The 27148-nt window shown below is 44.9% G+C and overlaps 1 protein-coding gene across 3 annotated transcripts in view; it reads right to left on the bottom strand.

Annotated features, from left to right (window-relative positions):
• Positions 1–27148, bottom strand: part of GRID1 (glutamate ionotropic receptor delta type subunit 1) — a 791529-nt gene that overhangs the window by 392126 nt on the left and 372255 nt on the right. The gene's annotated exons all lie outside the window — the stretch shown is intronic.

The following is a 27148-nucleotide window of genomic DNA, read 5'->3' as shown; positions in this document are numbered from 1 at the left end:
CCAGCATGCCACTGGCCAAAGCAAGCTCATGACCAGATCCAGCATCAACTGTGCACATAAATAATTTCATCAGTCAATATTTAGGAAAGGAAGACCTAGAGAAAGTCACATAAAGCCCAAGCCTCAGGTTTTTTTGTTTGTTTTGTTTTGTTTTGTTTTTTGTAAGACAGAGATTATCACCTGCCTCTCTCAGGGGGATGTGTGAGGACTAAATGGAATAATGTCTGAAAACCACTTGGCATTGTGCCTGATAAGTAGCAAGAACATCAGAAATGTCAGGTACTATTATTGTTTTTAATTATAGACCAAATGCTGCCATTGACCTTTTGAACCTAAGTGGAAGACTTTCAATTTTTCCACATCAGATTTTATCTTGTTATCTCTGACACACTGTGCCAGTCATTGGAGATATTTGGGATCCTCACCTGTCAAGCAAATGAATATGACAGCACTATGCTAAATATGCTCCCCTATATTACCTGGCAGGTTGTGCGGCACTAATGAAATAGCGACCCTCTTGACTTTCTGCAACCAGTCAGTGCTCCACCACTCGTCATGGATGGTGGACATGTTGAACTCTGCCTAATGTTTCCCAAGTAGCTGGGACCACAGGCACGCACTACTATGCCTGGCTAATTTTTTATTTTTGCAATGACAGGGTCTCACTATGTTGCCCAGGCTGATCTCAAACTCCTAGCCCAAGCCATCCTCCCACCTTGGACTCCCAAAGTGTTGGGATTATAGGTGTGGGCCATGAGCATGGCCTAAAGCCTTCCTTTGATTGACTTTGATCAGTGAATCAATAATTTCTGGGTACATGTGTTTAAAGTTACACATCAACCTAATTGCCCTGCTTAAAATTATATGTTTCTCCATGTTCTCTACAAGGGCATCATCCAGAGTCTCATATAAATCTAAACATGCCACCTTAGACAGTCCAATTCTCATCATTTGCCCATGCTCTAAAAATGAATTTGTCCAAAATCTCTGCATGTGGCTCTGTTAGTCTATCCCAACCTTCTCTGTCTCTACTAGGGACATTCATAATTACTTCCTCACATTCAGTTTCTAGCCTGCACAACCTGAAAAGCCATCTTCCCTTATTTTGACAAAAACACTGAGATTTCTCGAGACTTTTTGAAATCCTCCCTGCTGAGGTGCAGGGTGGACAGGGTTTGCCCAGCCTTTCCTGGCTGACTGTGGGGAACTGAAGAGCCATCAGTTGGGCCAGCCTGACACAAGGCTACTCTCATTTCCACTTCACCAAGTGGCTCCTCCAGGCCATCCACATTTAGGGCCAAGAGGGCAATTGTCCTAATTGGATCCTCTACCATAAAGGAAACAAAATAAAATAAAAAAGTTATAAGATGCTTGATGAGGTCTAGCAGATGGCTCATCTGTGGTTGGGATCAACAGGAGTTTGCAAACAAGAAAAGCTGAATGGCCTCCCTGTGGACAATGGACAGCGTCCAGTCTGTAGTAAGCTACCCCAGAACTCAAAATTTTGAAGACTGACTCTTTTTGGTCCAGGCCTATGGTCAAGAGGTCTCCGAGTTGCCCTCTTTCAACTAAGCTCCAGGAGGCAGGGACTGCCCAGCAGATGATCAAAAAAATCGACCCTCAAGGTCAAGCTCTCTCTCTCAGAGGCCACTGTTCCCAAAAACTTAATTCATGCTCCCCAAAAGGACAACAGTGATTTCTTTCCTACAAAATATATTTCATCTACATGAAAAATATCAACATATTTATGTGGTTTTTCCTTATTAGTCTTCCAAAACCTGTCATTTAGAATTAGTGTGCCATCTGTGAGAACACCAGGAAGCCCCAGGAGAACTCACCTATGGCTCAGGAACCCTCTCCCCCTGTTCACTTTACCAGCTCATTACAGGGTGGGCAAGTGTTGTCTAATAGATGCCAATGCTTCTGCCATGTGTGCCTTGTCTTTCTTATGATCTGAACGTCTTTGTGCTATTCTCCTCTCTTTTTTTCCCCTTCATTAATTAAAAGCATCTATTTTCTCTAATTTGATTATTGCTTTTTGTTCTGTTTTCAAATAACAACAAAATGACCAGAGATCAAACTGTGATCATTTCCTGCAGCAATTAATCTATCTGCAAGGCTGTGTTCTGCTGAGCACTTTGATCCGAGTTAATCACAACTCTGGATGGTGCTCCATCAATACATCCCAATTACTAGCATGGCCTGAGGTCAAGTGATTTTAAGGCACTGCCCCCGGGGAGTGGAAATGCCTCCAGACTGAGTGAAGGCAGGCTGAGCTCCTGCTCACCAGACCTATGGCTGGCTCCCTCCAGAGGATGGCAGCTTCTTCAGGTGAGTAGAAGGAAGGCTCCAGATTCTGGCTTCTGCAGGAACTCACCTATGAGGCGAGCCACTGCTTCCTTGTTTTAGAAAACCTGACCTACCCATCTAGCTCCCCTGCCCCTTGCCACCCTATGGCATCCACCTGTGCATGCACCTGCAGGAGGATCCCTCACATTCCAGGATGATATGCAGGAGATGTAGCCCTCCTCCAGTTCCCCAGTGTCCCTGCAGCAACCTGAAGAGAAGCAGCTGCCGCTCTTAGCTGCAGACCTGAGCAGGCTTACCTCTTTCCCTCTGTGTATGCTCTTTGCTAAATTCTGCCTTCAGGCCTGACAGTCTTCAAAAACCCCACATGACAGGCTAAGACAGGAGTGCCGTGTCTCCAAGGCCTCAGGAAAATATATCACATGGATGCAGGTTTACTCCAACCATAATGGGAACTTGTCTGCAACTAACAGAGATGGTTTTTCTTCTCCTGCTCCAAATGGAAGGCAGTAGGAAGGACTAAGCACTGGCCTGTGGATTCCAGCACAGTCTTCTCCCTCTGACAAGGCCCAGCTTCAGGGGAGAGGCGAAGCCCACGAAGCCTGCGTAGGAGCCAGGGCTGCTTAAATCCTGGGACATACTCTCCTGATGCATTTGATTTGGAGTTCAGCCCCCTCTGCTATAAATGTGATTCGTGTCTACATTATAGGGTTGATACAAAGTCTGAAGAAGACTAGAGTTCCAAAAATGCTTAGAAAAGTGGCTGGCATGTAGTAGATGCTCAACAAAGCTTTCCTTCCATCCTAAAGCCTATTGTGGCCAAAGTGTAATGCTGGAGGTAGCACAGAATCTGTCCCAGGCAAGTAATACAGTGAGAAGTGAGGGGAACAGGTAGGGATGAGCCCATGAGGAGAAATGAGACCTATGCCTGACTCAAGAGTGCAGACCTCACCTAAAGGGACTCTGATATTGTAGAAAACACCATGCCGGCCACACAAATACATCTCTGATCTGAATTCAGCCCATGGGCAGTGAGCTTCAACTCTGGAGAAGAGAAAAATATGAAAAACAAGGGCATACTCATAGCTATGAAACATTTCTAGCAACATAAAGTGAGCAATCAACCCCCTAGGCTTAGATTAGAGCAAGGCTCCATGCACACCTGCAGAGCCTGGGAGTGCTCCCTTGAACTCACACTCAAGACAGCCCCTCTCCAGACACAATGCAGTGGGCTGGTCTTCCTTACTGCCCTGGATTAGATCACAAGTTCCTATTTCACATCCAGAAATACCCAGCCAGTCCTTATATGGCAAACAGTCACTAGCCAATTGAAGACCGCCCCCCACCCACTGAAAGTGAAATCCTAAGCTGCTGTTTAAGCACAGTGCCAACCTTAACACTAGTCACGCCCTGATGGACCACACTCAGGTGCCTGGCAGATGTCTGGTCTATCTAGTGCCCTGAAGGATGAACATGATGGCAGCTGTGATCACAGACGCCACTCCAGGGCCCACATGAGAGTGCCGAGGTCAATTGGGCCAGAGGTCCAAAAGAGCCCGGGAATGTATCCAGCTCTCTGAAAACATACTACTAACCTTCCAGGGATCCACACATAGCTAGGGTTATCCTTATAGTTCTTGCTTACTATACAAAGCCATCAACAAGTGGTCCCAGAGTGGACATTTTTCCAGTCCATGCAGCGTCTTCCCTACCTGACCTGTGATTTTTAAAAATTCCCCAAAGCCACATCCTTGGGGTTCAGGGTCAACACCATGCAGACACCAGGGCTATTCCATTCACCTCTGACTATCCACTAGGCCAAAGGACCTAAAGCAGCTAGATTATATGTTGCCCAAGCCTAAAAACATATTGCATTTACTTAGAAGCATTTTCTCCAAAGGGACTGGATAACTTACCATAAAGAACATATTTAATCAACTGGTACAACATAAATAAAGCATAATAAATTGAGCCAGGGAAAAGTGAATACATTTGTACAAACCTGAGAATAAATGGGCTTGACCTTCCCAGCAGTAAGAGCAAAAAGGGAAACACATTGTTACACCGATCACATTACCAGGAAGGAGGAAGCAGACATTCCCTAAATTCTGAAAGAGATTCCTCCAAATTGTGTAATGGACAATTGTTTTAATGGAAGAAAAGCTAACACTTCTTGAATGTCTACTACATGCTAGAAACACTGTGAGACATTTGCCATACAGGGTCCTCCCTGCCTGCATGAGCTCTTATTCAGATTAGAAGAAAATGCCCCAGTGGGGAAGGCCTGCTGGGTGGCAAACAGTGTGCTGATGAAGTCCAGACTCACCTCCCAGTCATCCAGGTGCAGGAGGCAACCTGCTCAGCTGCATGTGGTGACCCTGTGTACTCATCCTCCTGCAACGCTTACAGTAACCCTCCAGAGACAATGGTTCCATTTTGTATACAGAGAAACTGGGGCTCAGAAAGCATAAGTGTCTTGCCCAGTTCACAAAACCAGTAAGTGACAGCCCCATTCTCTGACTCTGCATGACTTGTTTCTTCTTGTAGGACCCTTGACAAGAGATGAACTTTGTGTGAGGGGGCGGGGTGGGGGGGCTCTAAAAGGGGTCTGTGAGCATAATAAAGGCCAAGGACATAGCTTTCTGGAGGTCTGGCTGCACAAAGCTGAGGACCAAGGGTGTGAGTGCACACAGGAAGGCCCTGCATGAGACCTGTGTCCTCCAGCCCCACTCCCATGACTCCCAGTGCCCATCAGCATCATCTGGAGAGGCCTGACCACCACCTATGCTGTATCTGTGCATCTCCACCAGGAGGACCCAAGAGTGGCGAAATTTTAGAGGTCCCCAAGTTTTCTATGTAAAGACGTGAGGGTGTGTTCATTTGCTAGGGCTGCCATAATAAAATATCACAGACCAGGTGGCTAGATCAAACAACAGAAATGTATTATCTCCCAGTTCTGGAGGATGGAAGTCTGAGATTAAGGTGTCAGCAGGGCTGGTTCCTCTGAGGACCAGGAAGGAGGGATCACTTCCAAGCCTTCCTTCTTGGCTTGTAGATAGCCATTTCTCTCTGTATCTTCAAATCATCTTCCCTCTGTCTGTGAATGTCCTGAATCCAAATGTCTCCTTTTTATAAGGAAACAGTCATATTGGATTAGGGTCCACCCTTATAACATCATTTTAACTTGATCATCTGCAAAGACCCTGTCTCCAAATAGGATCACATGCTGTGGTGCTGGGGTTAGGATTCCAGCTTATCTTTTTGGGATGGGACATAACTCAGTCCATAACAGAAGGCTGTAGCACTGCTGTCCTTGGTGGAGGCAGATACTGGTCCACAGGCCTCAGGAAGAGACCAGGAGGACAGGCAGAGAATGGGTCTATCCAGTTGCCTACTCCAAACTACCTTCACCTGTTGCCAAAACAATTTGGGTAGCCTCCTAGCTGATCTTCACTCATGCCAATTGTTACCTCCCATCCAGGCTCCACACAGCAGCCAGAATGAACTTTTCAACCAAAACACAAATTTGATAAGAGCAGTCACTGCTTAGAAGCCTTCAGTGATGGTCCATTAGTCTCAGGAACGAAGCCATTCCATCCTCATTACCTTCCAAATGTTGGATTGCTTCCTGGAACACTCTCCCCTTCCTCCTTCCCCACCTGGGACTTACCTAGACCTGATAACAATGAATTTCTCTTACCCGTCAGACCCCAGGTGGATGGGCTTCTCCCCAGGGTGGGATTCCCCCATGCCCATCTCCTGTGCCACCCATAGCCCCTGCTGGAAAGTGTCAGGGCTGTTTTGCTCACCTCTGGGCCCTACTCCTAGGACAGTGCCTGGCATATGAACAGTGTTCAGTGTTTGTTAAGTGAAGAAATAGTGGGACAGTAATGCCTTTAAGCTTATCCTGCAGTAGGAGCTTTAGATACAAGGAAACTTCTGTTTCCATATAACAGATGAGAAACTGTCTGTCTATAGAAATGACTTGCTCAAGGTTGCACAGCTAATGCCATCTGATTCCTAATGCTGAGCTCTCAACGGCAAACTTCTGGTTCCCCAAGCTGGAGCTGGGACAGATCTGAGTCTGCCTTCTGCAACATCTGTGGATGTTTCCTGGCCAGCAGGCAAACCTCCCTGCTCTTTCTTCCCCGTGGAAAACACACTCATGTTCCCATATGAGGCCCTGGGATGAAGGGTTGGTAAGAGAGTAATAAAGAAAACAGCAAAGAGTGCTGGTCGTCCCCAAGTGGGGTCAGGAACAGGGATGTGTCTCCTGCATGCATTGTAATGAATTGAGCCCCAAACTTGGAGCCTCAAGGTAAGTCCTCAGACCCTGTGTCTGCTTAATAGAAACAGGAATTTATGAGAGTCACATGGCTTCTCTGGGCCCTGCTTTCCTCCACTGTAATACATGAGAGAACAATGAAGCCCATTTCACAGTGGGGATTTCGGAAATTATGAATACATAAATGCCTAGATTGATGCCTGTCACTGTGGGCACCCAGGAAGTGACAGCTGTCTCTTGCCTTTCTCCCAGGTGAGCCATAGCTTGGACAGCCTCAGTGTGGAGGGGCCACTAGCTCCCAATGAAGCCACAGGACAAGGTTGCATGTGGGGATTCACCTCAGTAGCTCACGGCTCAACAGTGGCCCATGAGCACAGACAGTTGGGAACTGACCAACAGGCTCCACGCTCTGTCCCAGGCCCTGGAAGAAATGTACCACCAGCAGCCAACAGCAATGAATATGCCCCTCCCACCGTAGCAGGTCTAACCCACACCTCTTCAGGCACAGGCTTTCAGTCTGACTCGGAAGCTGCCAGGACAAGACCTGTTTGGTTTTGCTCTGTGTTATGCCTTGAAATATGCAGGCAAAGGACACAAACTGCAGTCACTCCAGGGAAAAGCCTTCGCAGATCATCAACCTTTGTAGAAGGGAATCTGGAAGCAGCTGGCTGCCAGGGATGCTAACTTCACAAGGGCTACAATGCCTACTTGGCTTTTGATGGGAGTCCAGCAGCCACTAGGAACCTTGGCAAAGGACTTCATGTTGGCCTCCTTCAAATGTACATCAATGTTCATCCAAGCTCTGCGTTCTTGCCCCGGGCTCTCTGGCAGGCTGATGCCCTTACCCTCAGATGCACATATCTGAAAGCTTTGTCTAAATCTTCCCTTTCCTTCACCATTGCTCTCTGTGTTTCCCCACTCCCACTGCCCCTTTGATTCCTGTGTTAGTTCAGTGGGTTGTTCATTCACTAGATGCTCCAGGCACCTACTATGTGCCAGATGCTGTTGCAGGCATGGAGAATAGAGCTGAAGCAAAACACACAGAGCCTCTTTTATTACAAACACCAACCACCCACTTAACATATGAATCAATGTCAGGTCATGACAAATACGATGAAGTCAGACAGGAGAGGGACCAGGGAGAAGGAGGAGTGTGCTGCTTCAGGCAGGGTGGTCAGGAAAGGCCTCTGTGATGAGGCAGCATCATGCCGCAGCACCAAGAAGCAAGGAAGCCAGCTATGTGGGAATCTGGGCAAAGAGTGAGAGTGATCCAATGACAGGGGACAGCCAGTGCAAAGGCCCTGAGGTGAGTGCTTGTTTGGCATGTTTGAGAAGCAAAAATAAGGCTCCAGGTGAGTCTGGGGAATGAAGTAGGAGATGAGGACAGATGGAAAAATGGCCATTTAGTGCAGGCCTTGAAACTGATGAAAAGGGCTCTTGCCATAAAAAAAAAAAATGGGTAAATTATGTGAGATGATGAATGTGTTAATTTGCTTGGCTATATAGCCACCATTTCACTGTCTGTATGTATAGCAAAACGTCACGTTGTACACCTTAAATATATACTTTTTATTAAGAAAAAAACTTTGGATTTTATTTTGTGAAACAAAAACCACTGGAAGCATTTTCAGCCATAGTGATCTGACCAGTGATCAATAGTGATCTGACCAGGTGCTATATGGAAAATTGACTCAAGGAGTCAAGGGTGAAGTGCAGCCATCCCAAAGACGCCTGTGGCCATTGTCCATCAGGTGAGAGCCAAGGGTGAATGGGGAGTATTGTAGGGGAGAAGGGGGACAGGGGACCCATGGTGAGCCCAGCCCTTGGCAGCTCTGTGATGTGGGATAAGTTGGGACTTCTCTGAGCCTCAGTGTCTTCCTCTATACAGTGAGAGCAAACCCAGTACCACATGGGTATCCAGTAGGAGCATAATAGATAACATATGCAAAAAGCTGTGCACAGCACCTGACTCATATCAGGACCTCAGCAAAAGTGACTTTCCCTCCCCATCTGCTATCATCTCTGTTTTGGGAAGAATTTCTTCCCTACAGTAGCTATTGTCACTGAAAAAGGAACTCCCTCAGACCAAGTTTCTCAGAAAGAGCAACCCACAGGCAAAAACAGGAAAACTCAAGAACCTCTTAAATCAAGACTGTAAAAGCCATCATAAAAAAGACAACCTGGCACTTTTATGACTCCCTAAAAACTCTTTAGAAACCTACGTGGCATATCCTCTTGAGACCCTCTATTGTTGATCCAATTAGCCAATGTGGGGCCCAGAAACCACAAATTTCTGGAAACTGGAGCATGGGGAGCTGCCTGAGTGGAGCGCCGGCCACGGCCTGGACACAGGTCTCTGTGGGGGAAGCAGGTGGGCAGCCCTGCTCCTGAGCCCACCCACCACCTTGTCTGAAGTGAGGATGACTGGACAGCCTCTGTTGAGTTCGTGAGTAAGGAAATGGAGTCTCTGTCACATGTGCTGGTTGGCCCTGGACCTGGTGTAAGACCTGGTCCAATCAGAAAAGCTGGGGGGAGCCACTCACAGAAGGCCCAGGGGGAAAGAAAGGAGTGAGGCACATGTGCCGATTCACCTGGTGAGACTATGCTGCTTGTCCACTGCCCACTGCATGGGACCCCACCCCTGAGCAGGCTCCACCTGGCCCTGTGGTAACTCCCCAGTTCACAGTGCTACACAATCCCAGAAATGAGCCCAGTTAATTTTTGCAACTGCCCTTTAAGATGAACAGGGTGGAAATGATTATCTCATCTTAAAGATGAGAGAACTGAAGCTCAGACAGGAGATGTGGAGACTTGAACAGAATGGATCTCCTTCTGAGACTACACACAAGTTCCAGTTGCCCATCCTCTCCCAGGCCATGGTGTCACATCCAGGGTTGTCAGAGCTGAATGAGCCTCAGGCCCTGTGAACGGTGAGCAGGAACTAGCCAGGCCAAAGCTCCCACGGAATCTCCAAGACAGGTCCCAGATGCTTCACAAGGTCACACTCCATTGTTCAGGGGCTTTCCCTCCCCCAGCCCTGGTCAAGGGAGGGAGGACCAAGACTCACCACGAGGTCATGAGCTTGGGGGCTGCTAAAAAAGAGGCCCTTTCTTTTCAGGCTTCACCTGACAATATCATTCTCTCCCATGCCCATAGGACCCTCACTCTCAGCATGGCCAGCTGAGGTCCTCCTCATACCTGCTCCTTCCCTACTCCTCCATCTCCTCTGAACACGTGAGTGTCAGCCTGTCTCCTCCCCACCCTGGCCACTGGACTTCAGGAATGTAATCTGAATCCAGCCCTCCTCTCCATCCCTCCTCCGTGACCTCCCAGCAGCATCCTCACCTCTCCCTGGACCACAGAGAGAGGCTCCAACCCATCTCCCTGGCTTCATCCCTGCCTGCTCCTCTCCCTTACTTTCTCACAAGGCTCCTAATAGGTGTCCTGTGCCCCTGAGCCCCCAGCCTGAGGGCCTCAGTAAAGACCTGGAACCACTCAACATGGAACGAGAAAGAGACATAACAGTTCTCCTTCCTCCACACTCTCCACACCCAGATTAAGCCCAAGGGTCTCCTTCAAGCCCAAGCCAGCCAGCAGGGTGGGGGATTCCAGTCTCCATCTACCACCTGGCCACCTGGGGCCAAGGCATGAGCTGCTTATGTCAAGAAAGCAGCCTCGGTGCTGAGAGGTCTGGGCAGGAGAGCCTTCTCCCAATGGCTGTGGCACCTGCAGGCAGGTGGGATGGGCCTGTGTCCAGGACCTGGAGCTGGGAGGGGTGGGCAGGACACTCATGCTAATGAATAGAAGTGCAAGGAGCCTTGGTCCTGGCCAAATCCCAGCATATCCGAGCCCCTGGAAAGAAACATCAGAGCCGAACGGCCCTCAGAAGCTCTGTCGGACACCAGCAGGATGCAGGCAGAGAGGCTCAAGAAGGGGAAAGGAGTGTCCTTCACAAGCAACTGATCAGGACTCCTAGTTCCCTGACAAAAGCACACAGGTACATTCACAGCCCCACCTTAAGTCCCAGGAGCAAACCATGGAGCTCTGGAGCCCCGGAGCACTGGAGCCCTGGTGTTGGAATCCTCTGGCTCTTAACACTCTGGCTCTAATTCAATTAGCCCTGACTAACACCCTCTTGGTGCCAAGCACTAGGTGATGCTTACTCATTTACACCAGGGTTTCTCAACCTAGCACTACATTTTGGGCTGAATAATACCTTGTTGCAGAGGGCTGACCTCCGCATTGTAGGATTTTTATCAGCGTCTCTGGGATCTACCCACCAGATGCCAGTAGCATCCCAACCCCCGAGCTGTAACAACCAAAAATGTCTCTAGACATTGCCAAATGTTGCCTGGGGAATAAAATTGCACCCAAATTAGAACCACTGGCATACACCATTTAATCTTCACAATAGTAATAGATGTTTCTATCTCAAGTTGCCAAGTGAGGAAACTGAGACTCAGAGAGGGTTCATCGACTTGCTCAACGTCACTAAGCAAGTAGCCATATTCATGTTTGAACCCAGGCCATTCTGATTCAAAGTCCAGGGCATTTTCTGCCATAAAACTCTATTTCCTGATGCAAAGATCAAACTAAGTGGCTGCCCACCTCGGTCTCCCCCAACTGTAAGCTAGCGGGTGATACCTGAATTTGATCGATAAATTAGGAGCAGCCCCTGTGAATCTAACTAGATGGTAACCTTCAGAGGCCAGAAGCAGGGTTTACCACATGGTACATGAAGTTCATGGGGCAGGCTCTCCTTGTAGGAGCCACTAGCCATCCTGGAACCCCAGATGCAGCAAGAACTTACCTCTGGGTTCCCAGGATGGCCGCTCAGTGCCTGAGGAGCCTCTGAAATGCTACCTGCACTCACGGTCACCACCTGGTTGGGCAGCTGTCTCCCCTGTGTGTCCCCCACTGCGATTCCCCTCTAGTCAGGTAATCTTTCTACCGGACCTCAACAAGCACCTGGAGCTGGTGGGGGTCCCATCTACAAACATGGCCCCATTGGATCTCCTGGATCTGGCTGCCTGGCCCGCAGGGAGAGGCAAAAAAACAACTCAGCTGTTGGCTGCGTTGTTTCCCCAAAGTCAAGTTAGAGCAGCAAGGTCTGGTCTCTTGGTACAAATCCTGACAAATTCAGAATATATGGTTTCATCTCTCAGAACATGAATTCACTCCTCCAAAGAAGAAAAATAATAATACCCACCCCACGGGGATGTGGTGGAGACAAAGCAAGAAGTTGGACGCTAAATGCCTGGCACAGTGTCTACTGCATTCAAAGTGTCCAATAAATCACGTTTAATAAAATTCTGAAGCACTAAGCACAATGGGGAGGAAAGTTCTGCGTGCCTCCCAGGTGTTCGTAACTTACGGATGGATTGGGTGGATGCATAAATGTACGCTAAGAACTCCACGGTAAGCCAGTCTCCCATATTTGAGGCAGCCCAAATTTAACCGAAAAAAACCTGAAAGGTAATGAAGTTGTCTCAGACCGCCTTTGTCTTAAAGGCAACTGCCTGCAAATAGCAAGCCCAGAACGCTTCCAAATGAGATGCCCTGGGAGAACACTTGGTGGGCACTGGAGCAGTCAGTCCAAGAGGAAGAAAATAATAATAATCCAGTTTGTTGTCTGAGACATTTGTCTGTGCATTCTGCCAGGGAAATTGTGTTAGTTGCAGAGACAGGCCTGATAGGAGGCCAGCTGGGAAGAGCATCACATAATAATCAGGTAAATACAGCAGTGGGAAGGAGCCTGCATCACCGCCAGACCCCACCTGCAACCTGCCTCTCCTGCCACCTACACTGGAGAAAGGAGTGGTCTGAGCATGCAAGGGCAAGTCTGTGCCAGGCCCACAGAGGTGAGGAAAGAGACTGAGATGCCAGGCTTCCGAAATGTGCCCTGGCTTCCTGGTCAGCTCAGCCTGCATCTGCTCCTATGTCTAAGAGAAGTGCAACATTCATTTACTTAACAAGTGTTTGCAGAGCTCTAGTTCCAAAGAATGATCCTAGATACTGAAGATACTGCAAAGGACAGCACAGATAGAGCTTCCTTCACTTATGAAACCCAAGTGGAGTGTGAAAAAGAACCAGAGTCTGTCCTGCTCTGTTCATTCCACAGATAGCCCCATTCAGCACTCTCAGAAGCAGCAGCTCCAGCAGCTCCATCACAACCACTGCAGCTCCCAGCCTCAGGCACCGACTCCTAAGGGAGGATCCCAGCCCAAGCTGCAGATGAGTCAGGACTTTCCTGCCCCACCCTAACCAGCTCCTCCCCATCTAGGACCAGACTGAAGGCTGAAGGGGTACCACGGGCACCTAGCGGACCCCAGGGCAGCCACTCCATGCCCAGGACTCAGAGTTGCCCCAGCTCCCCAGCCACCCAGCCCAGCAGCTTCAGGGGTGTCTTCAAAGCCCACCCTGGATTGAGTCATGGTCCCCATCTTGAACAGCCTGGACTGCCAGGATCAGCCAGCCTGTCCTCACCTTGACTGAGATGGCTCCCTCACAAGAGGCCTTACATCCCCTCCCCGAGTTTCACCTCCCACCTCCCACTCTCGCCTCTTCCCACAGCCAACCTAATCATCCCCCCCAGCCTTACTTGCTCCAAGCCTTACCTTTCCCCCAACCTAATCATCCCCCCAGCCTTACCTCCTCCAAGCCTTACCTTCCCCCTAGCTATACCTTTCCCCCAACCTAATCAACCCCAGCCTTACCTGCCCCCAGCCTTACCTCTCCCCAAGCCTTACCTTCCCCCTAACCTAATCACCCCCCAGCCTTATCACCCCACAGCCTTACCTTCCCCCTGGCTATACCTTCCCCCCAACCTAATCACCCCTTCCCCCGCCAGTCTTACCTCTCCCCAGCCTCACCTCCCCTACAGCCTTACCTGTTCCTACCCTTACTTCCCTTGCAGCCTTACCCTGCTCTAATCCAACATATCCCTTCGTCCCTCTGGTCCTTGGCATTTCCAGTTCCTTCTTTCCAGAATCCAGGATGCTCCTCCCATGCCACTGCCCTTTTCCCACATTCTCACCTTAAGCCCCAAGTTTGAGTAGTGCTTCCTCAGGGGCCTTCCCATACCTTGCATCTGAATGGGGTCCCCCAGCAACACCATTTCACCTCTTCACATCCTCACCTTTTTCCTCACAGACATAATTTGTGACTCTTCAATGTGTCTGAGCCATTTTTTGTGTAATGTCTATCTCCCCTCTAGCTGAAAACTCCATGAAAGTGGGTAATCATCAGGTTTGTCACCACCAAATCCCCTGCACTGAACACAGAGACCCACATGAAATTCCTACTCAAAAACAAAAGACCTGCTGAATAGCAAGGAATATCTGGCATGCCCCCTCCATCCCCAATTATTCATCTTATTCCTACTCATCCCTCACAACTCAGCTCAAGTGTTGCCTCCTCTTCTGACTTCCACCTCCTGCCAGATTTAAGTGACCCTACCCCACTCCCCTCTACTCTCCCAATACCCTGCATTTTCCTCCATTGTTGCAGGTGTCACCCTGAGACTCAATCATTGATTAATCTGTCTGATCCTCGGGGGCAGAGGTGGCTTTATTGGACTTTGTGTCCCCTATCCTTCACACAGAGTCTGGCAAAAGTCCGGTGAACATTGCATGAATGAAATATAAGGATGAATGAAGTAAATATGGAGGGAAGCTTTTTTCAGGCACTTCAGCCTAGAATCTCTGTAACTACTGGTGGAGGCTCTGTGATCAAATGAATCGTTTACAAGAAGAGAAGTAACATTTTCACCCTTGCCTGAAAGTCTGCTCCCCAACCTGGGCCTTCCTAGACCCCTGGGCCTAGGGGCACTAGGGAATGACTTTAAGCAGAGAAAGCGTGATCCTCTCAAGATCACCGTCGCCCATAGGGGATGAACAGCTCAAGCACTGAGAAGTTCCCGGGCCTTTGCTGTTTTTCCATCCCAGGGGTGGCCGAGCCACAGATTGGTGGTGTGGCCTCTAGATGTACATGGGTATGGGCACAGAAATCTGTGGGAACTTCACAACCAAGGCCACTTTGACCAAGGGATGCTATCTGTTTATACAAGTTGGGAGGATTTTTAACATATCCCCAGGATTTCTTTTAATCAAGGATGGTGAGATACACAGACACAGAAATGACTCACTGCAAGAAGAAGTCTGTTGTGGTCACAGAGTCACAGACCCCTAGACAAAGGAGGCAGGGCGCATCTTTTGGGGCCACATAGGGAAGCGCCAGCGTGGGTCAGGTCACAGAGGGCAGGAGGAAAATGTGGACAAGAGCTTTTTGTGTGGTTTGTGAGGGAAGAAACAGGAGAGGCAGAGTACATAGGTTTAGGATTGGCTGGTTTGAATAATTCCAGCAGGCTCTGGGTGTTAGGGACTGTCAAGAGTCGCCTACTACCTGACCCTGGGATGATCAGGGCAGGAGAACAGTGGCTTGGCCAGTGAGAGTTCCACAAAGGCACAAAGGCAGCTCTTGGAGTCATGGGCTTTGGATGGGTTGCTTGACATGCAAAAAGTGTGTCACAGGTGGGTCATTTGCTGTCTCTAGGAATGAGCTTGCCCTGAGGGGAAGGCTTTCCCTGGTCAGTAAAGCCCCAACATGTCAAAGCATCCTAAAATCCAGGAAATCAAAAACATGTTAATCCAGAAGTGTTCTACAGCAGGGGTCTACCCGCTGGCCACAGGCTGGTACCTGTATTTTCCCCTATTTAGCCCAATAGAGGTACCAGTCCTTAGCCAGTTAGGAGCCAGGCCACACAGCAGGAGGTAAGTATCAGGCCAGTAAGCAAGACCACCTGAGCTCCGCCTCCTGTTCAATCAGCAGCAGCATTTGATTCTCACAGGACTGCAAACCCTATTGTGAATTAAGCATGTGACAGATCTAGGTTGTGCACTCATGAGAATCTAACTAGTGCCTGGTGATCTGAAATGGAACAGTTTCATCCTGAAACTAGCCTTCAACCCCCACTGGTCTGTGGAAACATTATCTTCCACGAAATCCGTCCCTGGTGCCAAAAAGCCTGGAGACCGCTGTTCTACAGGAAGGGAAAAGAAAGCATGATTTCCATCTAACTGCTAGGATCTGACAGTTTGTATCTCTGCAAAATTTACATGTTGAAATTCTAACTCCCAAGATGGTATTAGGACATGGAGCCTTTGGGAGGTGATTAGGTCAAGAGGGTGTATCCCTCATAATGAGTGCCTTATAAAAAGAAGCCCCAGGTTGCTCCCTTGCCCCTTCAGCCCCGTGAAATTACAGCAAAAAGACAGCTGTCTGTGAACCAGGAAGCAGGCCCTCAACAGATTCAAAATCTGTCTGCACTTGGATCTAGGACCAGTCTCCAAACTGTGAGAACTAAATTCCTGTTGTTTATGAGCCACCAAGTCTATGGTATTTTTGTTATAACAGTTCAAACAAACAAGACACTTCTGCAAATTATTCAAAAACATGACTTTATTGATCACTTTGCCTTAGAAGGAACCCAGGAAAGCAAATGGCCCTGAAACGTAGGCATCGTTAGCTTCACAATACCCTCATCTCTGCTCGGCAGAGAAGAAATAGCCCTTCATGGTGACATCAGTAAGCCAGTAAATGAATTTTATTCTTACACTCGAGAGGTATTTATCAGTGACCTAACACATGCAGAGCTTGTATGAGGCTCAGGGGGAATAAGTGTGATCAAGGCAGGAATGATCTGCCTTCACAGGACTCACTTAAAGGAGACAATATGCAGTGAAACAAGGAATTCAAAAATACGTGATGGGTGCTAAGACAGAAACACAGAAAACAAATCGTGAGAGATGACAGCCTTTCGACCGAGGTGCCCTTAAGAAAAATGAGAAGGAAGCAGTCAAAACCTTTCCAGGAAACCAGAAGATCATGTGCAAAGGCCATGGGGCTCAAAGAGCTCAGAGTGCTGAAGAAGGAGGAAGAGAGGTCCCCTGCAAGTGGAGAAAGGTGGTCAGTAGAATGCATGGAGGCCTCTAAAAGGAGCTTGGGTTTTATTTGAAGTTGAATGGAACACCTTTGAGAAGTCTGAAACAGGGAGTGATGTGGTCATGTTTACTATAATTAGTTTGTTGGACAAATCAGAAACCAATGGAATAAAAATATAAAGACTTTTTTTTCCTTCAGTCATTATCCCTGGTCCCAGAATGACACCCATAACTTTAAGGTCACTTGTAATCATTAAAAAGTCCAGGTTCATCTTACCCCCATTTAATGCTCACCTCCACTGTCCCCCAAGGTATGGGTAACCTTGTTCTGCGGTAGGAAGCATGATCTTCTACCAAGATTCCTCTTGCACCCTCCCTGCTCCTCGGAGTCTCCACTCCTCTGGCCCATGAGGGAAGGGGGCAAGAGGAGAGAGATGCCCAGAGTTGCCCGATTGTCTGTGGATGAGGTGAGGTCCCTGTCTTCCTTCTGGCTGGGTCTAGTTCTTTATGATGCTGGTGGATCCATTGAATTGAATGTAGAATACAAGGGAAAGGGGAAGATGGGGATGATTTCTATTTTGGACTCAAGCAACTGGCTGCCTGTAAATTCATTTTGAGAGGTGGGCAAAGTAAGGGAGGAGCAAAGTAGAGAATTCTGTTTGGAATATGCTGAGGCCAAGGTGCCTGCAAAACATCCAGATGGATGCCGAGGCTCACAGGAAAAGCCTGGGCTGGAGATTAACATTTGGAGTAGATTAATGTGCAAGTAGTTAAAGCCATTGGTGGAGATGAGACCACCAAGGAAGGAGGGAAGAGACAGAGAAGAGGTACGGGACTGCCCTCGGGGTATGCAGACAGTAGGAGTTTGGGCAAGAAAGGGGAGCCTGCGAAAGAAGCTGCCAAGTCAGGAGGGCTCTGGGCTGACGCTAATATCATAGACCAGAGAAGCGAATGTGTCAGGAGGCCGCGCTTCACTGTGTCAAACGTCACGGAGTGGGCAAGGAAGAGGGGAACGAGCAGCAAATTGGAAAATAGGAAGATGGTTAGCCCTGACAAAGGTAATTTCAGGAGAAGGAGGGTGAAATCAGCAGCCAAACTGTGGAGGGTGGAAAATCGGACAAAAAGAAAATGAAATTGGGAGAAACAGAGCAATCACTGAAAGGGGATGTGGAAAATGTGGGAGGGGGGTCACTTTCTTAGACTAAATGTTCTAAAACAAGTTTCTAGGCAGAGCAGCAATGCAGGAGTGGATAGGAAGAGATTGGTAATGCACCAGAGAAATGTGGAAAAGAAAAGGCAAAATCCTAGAGGGGAAATTGGGATGAATTCAAGGCAGGGGGCAAGTGGCTGTTGCAAGAACAGACACTTAACTTCCCTGGGTGTGACAGGATGGGGCAATGAGCCAGCTGGTGCAAGTGTGGGTGGGCTTGACTTTGGAGATGGGAGATGAGGGGGCTCCCATCTGATGGCTAAATGAGGAGGGAGGAGGAGACAGGGTTGAAAGGAGAAGACAAAGCATGGAATAGGGGTTTAGGGAAGTACAGTGCAAGCAATGGAGATTTGTGAGGAGCAATACCAAGGAAGACCAGCATCCTAGCTTTGTCATTATCTACAGCAACACTCAGTGCTCAGGCACAGGTATGCAAAAGTGGATGGTCAGGCTTAGCTCATGTGGGAGTTTTACCTGGTGAATATCACAAAGAAAAGGGACTAGGAAAATTGGGTAGGCAAGGGAGAGATTATTACGGATCAGTAACTTGAAGCTTCACTAAGAAGGCATGAAGACAAGGGTTTTGTGAAAACGTGAGGTTGGAGGTCTCACTAGGAGGTCACTGGGCATGTGCCAGACTGGAGGAGGGAGGAAAGAGGGAGCCAGAGTGTTCAGGGAAAGATAACAGAGGGGACAGAGCTGGTAGTGAGGATGAGGAGAGGTGGGGGGTGGAGAGGGTGGGCACAAATGGTAAGAGCTAGAAGAAGCTAGAAAGAGGCCAGGCACAGTGGCTCATGTTTGTAATCCTGGTGCTTTGGGAAGCTGAGGCAGGAAGATTGCTTGAGCCCAGGAGTTCAAGACCAGCCTGGGTAACATAGTGAGACCCTGTCTCTAAATAATAATAATAATAATAATGAGCAGGGTACGGTGGCATGCACCTGTAGTCTCAGCAACTTGGGAGGCTGACGCAGCAGGACTACTTGAGCCCAGGAGCTTGAGGCTGCAGTGAGCTATGATTGCACCACTGCACTCCAGCCTGGGTGACCAAGTGGGACCTTGTCTCTAAAAAATAACAATTTTACAAGTTTTTTAAAGAACTAGAAAAAGATAGGGTGGTGCAGGAAGGGAAAGAAATGGTTTGCAGGAGATAAAAGAGATAATATTAAAAGGACACCTCCTGAGGGACATGGAATATGAAAGGAATAAGACCTCCAACATGACAGGCTGTCCCCAGAGGGTAGCTGGTTTGAGTTAAGGAAAGTAAGGTAAGAGAAGAGGAGGAGGCCAGCGTGTTTGCTGGCCTCAGGACAGTAGGTACAGAGAACAGGGGAGGGATGTGGGAGAGGACAGCAGGTGGAATCTGTGCAGGTGCAGGGGAAGCTTTGGCCAAGGTAAGCAAGGCAGTAGGATGGGAGCTGGCAGATGTGCAGTGGGGAGCGGGCCTCTAATTCTCTGCTCAATGGTATGGGCCATCCCAGGACACTGCCTCACATGGGCAAGCCACAGTGCAAGGGTCACCCGTGTGTGTAAATATTAGCAAATATTTTTAAAGCATGGACATTTGTATCAATCAAATGGGGTCAGGGAAGCAATTAGTATTGGAAACCCACTGGTCCTAGGAACATTCAGTCCTCCTGCTGTCCCATTTAATCCTCCTACAAGTCTGCAAAGGAGCTACTACTGCCCCTACTCTATACAAAAGGGAAAGATTTAGAGAAACTAGGTACCCCAGCCAGGGCCCATGACTAGTAATAAAAGAAGAAGGAGAAGAAAATGATGAAGAGCACCACTGAAATTTACTTAGTATTTTACTTCACATGAGCCTATGGCTAATTGCTTTTACATGAATTGTCCTATTTTATCCTAATGACAAACTGTAAAGTAAAATTACATTGTATACCATCTTATAGACAGGGGAATTATGCCTAGGAGAGTAATGAGACTCGCCCAAAGTCCAAGCCAGGAACCCCTCTCCATTTCTGATGATGTTCGGTAGATGATGCTTCCTTGCATGGCAGCCTAACACAGAAGTCATGTCCAAGCCCTGTCAGGCAACCAGTTTAAATACGGAGCAGGTGCCCCTGCCATGGAGATGGACATTGCAACTTTTAACCTCATTGGACTCCTGCCCTGCTGAGCCATCTTCCCTGATGAACCAGCTAATCAAACATGTCCTGGGCCAGGAGCTACAAATGGCTTTGATTTTTCAAACACACTAAACAACAGGAAAGAAAAATGAGCAAACCAGACCCAGAAAGAGGCTTGACCCAATGCCTCCAAATAGCTCTTCCAGCTCAAGAAACAGACCCTCCATCTGGGTTTACAGATGCTGTGCAGTGACCCACAGCATGGCAGCCTGACCTGCCAGGGCTGTGGTAAGGATCCCACAGCGTCAGCATCTGTGAGTGGACAGAGGTAAGGCAGGCTGCTTTCCAGAGGACATAGCTCACCTGGCATCAGGCCAACTTGAGATTAAAATTTGTTTAAAATCCAGCCCATAACAGCTGATAATCTCAATCACAGCACCCGACATCTCTGCCCTTAAATCACACACCTGGAATTAGACGCTGGGGACCACACAGAACTCTAGCTGCCCACTGCAGTGATAACCATAAAACTGGCCAAACCCAAAGGATGGTGGGATGCCCTGAGATGAAGAAATAGAGGTCCATTCTGGTCGGAATATGGATACACACACGCTGCCACTTATTGGTGAGCTGTTAGATACTCAGCACACGATTATGCAGCTATGGCAGTGGACAGAATGCTGGGGTCCCCCAACTAGTCACCTGATAGTCCAGAAACCATGGCTGTAACCTTATCTCCAGCTGTCAGACAACAGTAGGTAAGAAGGCCTGTGCTTTTCCAGAGACAGCCTACTATGGACCAGAATTCCCTGTTTTTGAATTCAGTTTAAAGTTTCTTGAAGCAATCAAAAGCACCTAATATATAAAATTTATTGAGAATACAAGACAGAATCTTTAGTCAAAATGCCATTTGGCTTATATTTTTAAACATTTCCACCTGGCTGAAACAACTGCGAATGTAAAATTAACCTTCATAGACACTGTTTGCCTTCACATGCTTACTATAAATGTTTTTAAAGGCACATAGTTGAATTTTATGTTCTTTTCATTTATTTTTATGTTAGACTTGGGGATTTTTATGTTAAAAGTTATTTTTCAGAAGTGGAACCCTGTACCTATAGAAAATAATGCTACAGCCATAGAAAATAGAAGCTTCTCTTATAACAGTTCAACATAAAGGCATTATTCAGGAACCAAGTGGTTTCCAATAATCTATCACTAGTCATAGAACTTTGATGGGATGACCACCTATTGGCTCTCCTGTATTTTATTTCTGGGAGAACAAGCGTCCTAAGATAATCCTGGCAAGAGAGGAAGTTCCCAACTAGCAGGCAGCTGGATGCCTCTGCTCCCAATCTGTTGGCTTTGCCTTAGTTTTCAGGGTCTCCAGCCTTGGGGGTGAGGAAGAGTTTTAGATCCCCCCACTCACAGGGCTCCATAAAAACTATGCAAAGGGAAAATGTTCCCCAGTTGACTAGGTGTGCATGTCTGATTAAGGAGCACTGACTGGGTAGAATGGAGTAAGAGCACCCACCATGATTCTCCCCTGAACATAGTCATAAAACCTGGACAGAATGCATGTAGCAGCTATTCAAGGAGTCTGATGAGTAAACATGAGCAGGCAGATAGGAGAAGAAAACAAGAATTGAAAGAACACCAAACTGGCTATAAGTTTACCAAGTTTTTATCCTCTAACCATCTTGACCCCTTGCCCTAGAGGGAGATGCAGCCACAAAAGTGTGCAGCAGAGCAAGATCTCCAAAGATACAGCTGATTGGAGAACCATCAAAGAGTGCTTCAGAATAGGAAAAGAGTGAGGATGTCACAGAGAAGGAAAATCTCAGGAAAACAACTCTAGTAAGCTGTTTACGAACTCCTGGGCTCACTCCTGAGCTGCTCACACATGGATAGGATTCTAATCAGTATATAAAAGCTGTGAATAAAAGATAAAAGACAGATTACCACTAGGTTCCAGACTGGCCACTGGGTGGCACACACATGGGAATGATTAGAAGAGCACTGCAAACACTTTCAAACCTGAGCTGACATTGGTAACAGCCCACAGACAACATGCTGGAGTTTGTGGCCTGAACTTAACCTGCTAAAACAAAAATATCAACATCTTTCATAGAATGTAAGTGAAACCAAGAGTCTCATAATATTCAAATTTTTCAAGCTAAAATCCAAAATTGCTCAGAATAAGAACAAGCAAAATCTCAACTCACATGGGAAAAGATAATCAGCAAACATCAACCCAAAGATGACATAGATGTAATTTTCTGGCAAAGGCTTTAAAGTAACTATTATAAAAATGTTCCAACAAGCAATTGTGAACACTCCTAAAAGAAATGGAAAAATAAAAAGTCCCAGCAAAGAAATAGAAGAGACTTTTTAAAAACCAAATAGGAATGTTATGCTGAAGTATACAATAACTAAAATTTAACACCAAAAGAATTTCACTGGATGGGCCCAATGAAGAATGATGATGACAGAGAAAGAATCAATAAACTTGAAGACACATCAATAGTAATGATTCAATCAGAACAAGAGAAATGTATTTTTAAAAATGAACAGAGCCTCAGGGACCTAGGAAACAAAAACAAAAGATCTAATATTTGTGTTATCAGAGAGACCAGTCTGGCCGACATGGTGAAACCCTGCCTCTACTAAAAATACAAAAATTAGCCAGGCATGATGGTGGGTGCATGTAATCCCAGCTACTCAGGAGGCTGAGGCAGGAGAATCACTTGAATCCAGGAGGTAGAAGTTGCAGTGAGCTGAGATTGTGCTTTTGCACTTCAGCCTGGGTGACAAAAGCAAAACTCCAACTCAAAAAAAAAAAAAGAAAGAAAGAAAGAAAAGAAAAAGAAAAAGAAAAAAACTGAAATAATGGCTTAAAACTTATCAAATTTGGTAAAAGACAAAAATCTATAGATCTAAGAAGTTCTGCAAACTCAAACAGAATAAATGTAAAGAAACCCACATTCAGACAAATGACAATTAAACTGCTAAAAACTAGAGACAAGGAAAAACATCTTGAAAATAATAAAGTCTATATATAATAGATTCTTCTCCTTTTTAGTTTTCTAAAACATGCGATACCTAAAAGTAAAAATCATAACATAAGCTGGGCATGCTGGCTTACGCCTGTAATCCCAGCAGTTTGGGAGGCCGAAGAGGGTTGATCACAAAGTCAAGAGTTCAAGACAAGCCTGGCCAAGATGGTGAAACCTCATCTCTAATAAAAACACAAAAATTAGCTACGTGTGGTGGTGGGCACCTGTAATCCCAGCTATTCGGGAGGCTGAGGCAGAGAACTGCTTGAACCCAGGAGGCAGAGGTTGCAGTGAGCCAAGATCGCGCCACTGTACCCCAGCCTGGGCAACAGAGCGAGACTCCACCTCAAAAAAAAATAATAATATATATATACACACACACACAGACACACATATATACACACATATATATACCCACACATATATATATACACACATATATATACACACACATATATATACACACATATATACACACATATATATACACACACATATATATACATACACATATATATATATAAAAAACAAAGTTGGATAACGTTTTGATTTATGTAGAGGAAACTATAAACGGTGGCAAGATTTCTACATTGCACTTAAAGTGGCAAATTATTGATTCTCAGTACACTATAAAAACGTAAGTATGCATATTATGGTCTCCAAAGCAATCTTATAAAAATAATCAAAGATATATAGTCAAAATCACAATAAATAGATCCAAAAGGAATAGTAAAAAATGTTTTAATAACCCAAAAGAAGGCAGAAAATAGCAAAAGACAAAAACAGAGAGGAAACAGAAAACAAGAAAATCAAAAGAAATTAATAAATGCATTAAATGTAAATGGTCTAAACATATCAATCAAAAATTGATAGAATACATTTTGAAAAAAAACAAGCAAACCGATTATATGCTGCCTACAAGAAACCCACTTCAAATATACTAATATAGGTAGATTAATGATAAAAGAATGGAAAAACATATTGTGCAAACACTTATCAAATAAAAGCTAGAGTAGCTATATTAATATCAGACAAATGAAATATCAGAGCAAAGAAGATTATAATGCATAGAGAAATATTATCTAATGATAAAGGTTATGTGAAGCAAACACTGGAGGAACTAAGATAACAAATAAACAAATGCATAATTTTATAGACTCTAACACAACTTTGTCAGCAATAGAATTAGTAGACAAAAAAATTATTAAAGATAAAAATGAACTAAATAAATCCATTAACCTACTAGATCTTATTGACATTTACAGAATATTTCACACAACAACAGCAGAATATACTTTTTTATCAAGAGCTCATGAAACATTCCCCAAGGAAGTCCATATCCTGTATCATAAAACAAATCTTAACAAATGTAAAATAAGTGAATCATATAAAAGTTTTCTGAAAATAATGGAATTAAACTGGAATTTGGTATTTGAAAGACAATAAGAAAATATCTGAACACTTGAAAGTAAACTTATAAAAAATGCACGGGTAAAAAAAGTCTAAAAGAAAATTAGAAAATATTTTGAATTACATAAAAATGAAAAACACAACATTGCACAATTTGTGAGACACAGGTAAACCAGTGCTTACAGGAAAATGCATAGCAATAAAATACTTATACTAAAAAAAAGAAAGATTTCAAAAAACTAAACTAAGCTTTTAGCTTTTATCTTAAGAGACTATAAGAATAAAAGCATTTTATTAACTCCATAACAGTCAGATGGCATAAAATAATAAAGATCAGAAATCAAGGAAATTAAAAACCTAAAAACAACAGATAAAATCAACAGAATTAAAACTGATTCTTTGAAAACATCAGCAAACTTGATAAAGCTCTAGCACACCTAACAAAGAAAAGAGAAAGAAAAGACACAAATAACCAATTTTAGAAAAGTAAGATAAAACATCACAACAGACTCCACAGCTATTAAAATGTTAAGAAGGGAATACTACAAAAAACTCTGTACACTTAAACCCAACAGCTTAGATGACATAGAACACCAACTCATTGGAAAACACAAATAAGGCCAGGCACAGTGGCTCATGCCTGTAATCCCAGCACTTTGGGATGCCAAGGCGGGTGGATCACCTGAGGTCGGGAGTTCAAGACCAGCCTGGCCAATATGGTGAAAATCTGTCTCTACTAAAAATACAAAAACTAGCTGGATGTGGTGGTGAATGTCTGTAACCCAGCTACTTGGGAGGCTGAGGCAGGAGAATCACTTGAACTTGGGAGGCAGAGGTTTCAGTGAGCCAAGACTGTGCCACTGCACTCCAGTCTGGCCAACAGAGCAAGACTTCATCTCCAAAAAAAAAAAAAAAAAAAGAAAGAAAGAAAGAAAGAAAAAAGAAAGAAAAACACAAACAACAAAATTTACTCAAGATTAACTCAGTAACCTGAGTACTCCTATAATTACTAAATAAATTTAATGCATAGTTAAAAGCTTTCCATAAAAGAAATCTTTAGTATTAGATGATTTTACTGAAAAATTCCACCAAACATTTAAAAAAGAAATAGCACCAATTCTACATAAATCTCTTCCAGAAATAGAAGAGAAAGGTACACCCCCTACTCATTTTATGAGGCCAGATTTGCCCTGCTACCAAAACCAAAAACAGTACAAAAACAGAAAACTGCAGATGAATATCCCTCATGAACATAGACCCAAAAATTTTTAAGAAAATGTTAAATATTAGCAAATTGAATCTAGCAATATATTGAAAAATTATTGTTACAGCCATGTTGGATTTATCTGAGAAATGCATGATTAATTCAATATTTTAAAATCAAGCAATATAATATACTATATTAATAGCCTAAAGAAGAAAACCCACTTGATTACATCAACGGATGCAGAAAAAAAGCACATGACAAAATGTAGCTTTCATTCATGATAAAAACTCCTTGCAAACCAAAGATAAAAGACAACTTCCTCAACTTGATAAAGGGTATCTATTTCTAAAACCTACATCTAACATTACACCTAATAGTGAAAGATTGAAAACTTTACCCCACTAAGAACAAAAAAAGTAAAGATGTTCACATGCACCATTCTTATTCCCCATCTTACTGGGAGCCCCAGCCAGTGCCATAAGGCAAGAAAAAGAAATCAAAATGTGTACAGATTGGAAAGAAAGAAGTAAAACTGTCCCTATTCACAACCAACAATATTGTCTATGTAGAAAACCTCAATTAATTTACAAAACAATTTCTTGAAACAAAAGTGAAATTTAGCAAAGTGGTATACTACAAGATCATATACAAAATTCAGTTGTGTTTCCATATACTAGCAATGTAGAATTGGAAAACAAAATCTAAAGACAATACTATTCCTAATAGCTTGGGGAAAAAAGTTATAAAACAACTCATGCAGAATCTGTACAAAACACTGAGGCAGGAAATCAAAGACATAAGTAAATGGAAAGACAAATTGTGTTCACAGACTGGAAGACTCAGTAGAGGAAGGATGCCAATCCTCTCCAAACTGGTCTATAGGTAACAAAATCCCAACAGGATTTTTCACAGTATGGACAAGCCACTTCTAACATATATATGGAAAGGCAAAGGAATTAGAACAGCTAAACATTGTTGAAAAATAAGTTGAAGAAGTCACTCTAACCAATTTTCAGACTTACCATAACCTATAGTAATCAAGACAGCATGGTATTGGTGAAGGAATAGACAAATGTATCAGTGGAATAGAATAAAGAGTCCAAATATAGACCCACACAAATATAGCCAATTGATTTTAACAACAGTGCAAAAGCAATTCAATGGAGAAAGGATAGTGTCTTAACAATAGTGTAGGAACAACTAGAAATCCATGTATCAAAAAAGTTGAACCTTAAATTAAGCCTCACACCTTGCCCAAAAGTTAATTCAAAATGGAACATCATTCTGGAAAAGTTTGATAGTTTTAATAAAGTTAAATACAAACTTACCATACAACTAAGCAAACCCACTCCTGGGTGTTACTCAACAAGAATAAAAAATTCACACAAGAAAAAGTTTTTAGTGGCACTCTTCATAATTACCAAAAACTAGAAACAACCCATTTGTTCTTCAGCAGGTGAATGGAGAAACCAGCTATGACATACCAATGAAATACTGCTCTGCAATTTTTTAAAAAATGAACTATTGATACATATATCAATGTGGATGAATCTAAAAGGCATTATTCTCAGTGAAAGAAGCTGGTCTCAAAGGCTACATACTGCTTGCTTCTATTCATGTGACAGTCTCAAAATGATAAAACCAT

The sequence above is a fragment of the Macaca thibetana genome, chromosome 9, assembly GCF_024542745.1.
Source record: "Macaca thibetana thibetana isolate TM-01 chromosome 9, ASM2454274v1, whole genome shotgun sequence".
In the NCBI taxonomy this organism is placed as follows: Eukaryota; Metazoa; Chordata; class Mammalia; order Primates; family Cercopithecidae; genus Macaca; species Macaca thibetana.
The sequence above is the reverse complement of the archived record's forward strand: the minus strand, read 5'-3'. Positions and strand labels throughout refer to the sequence as shown.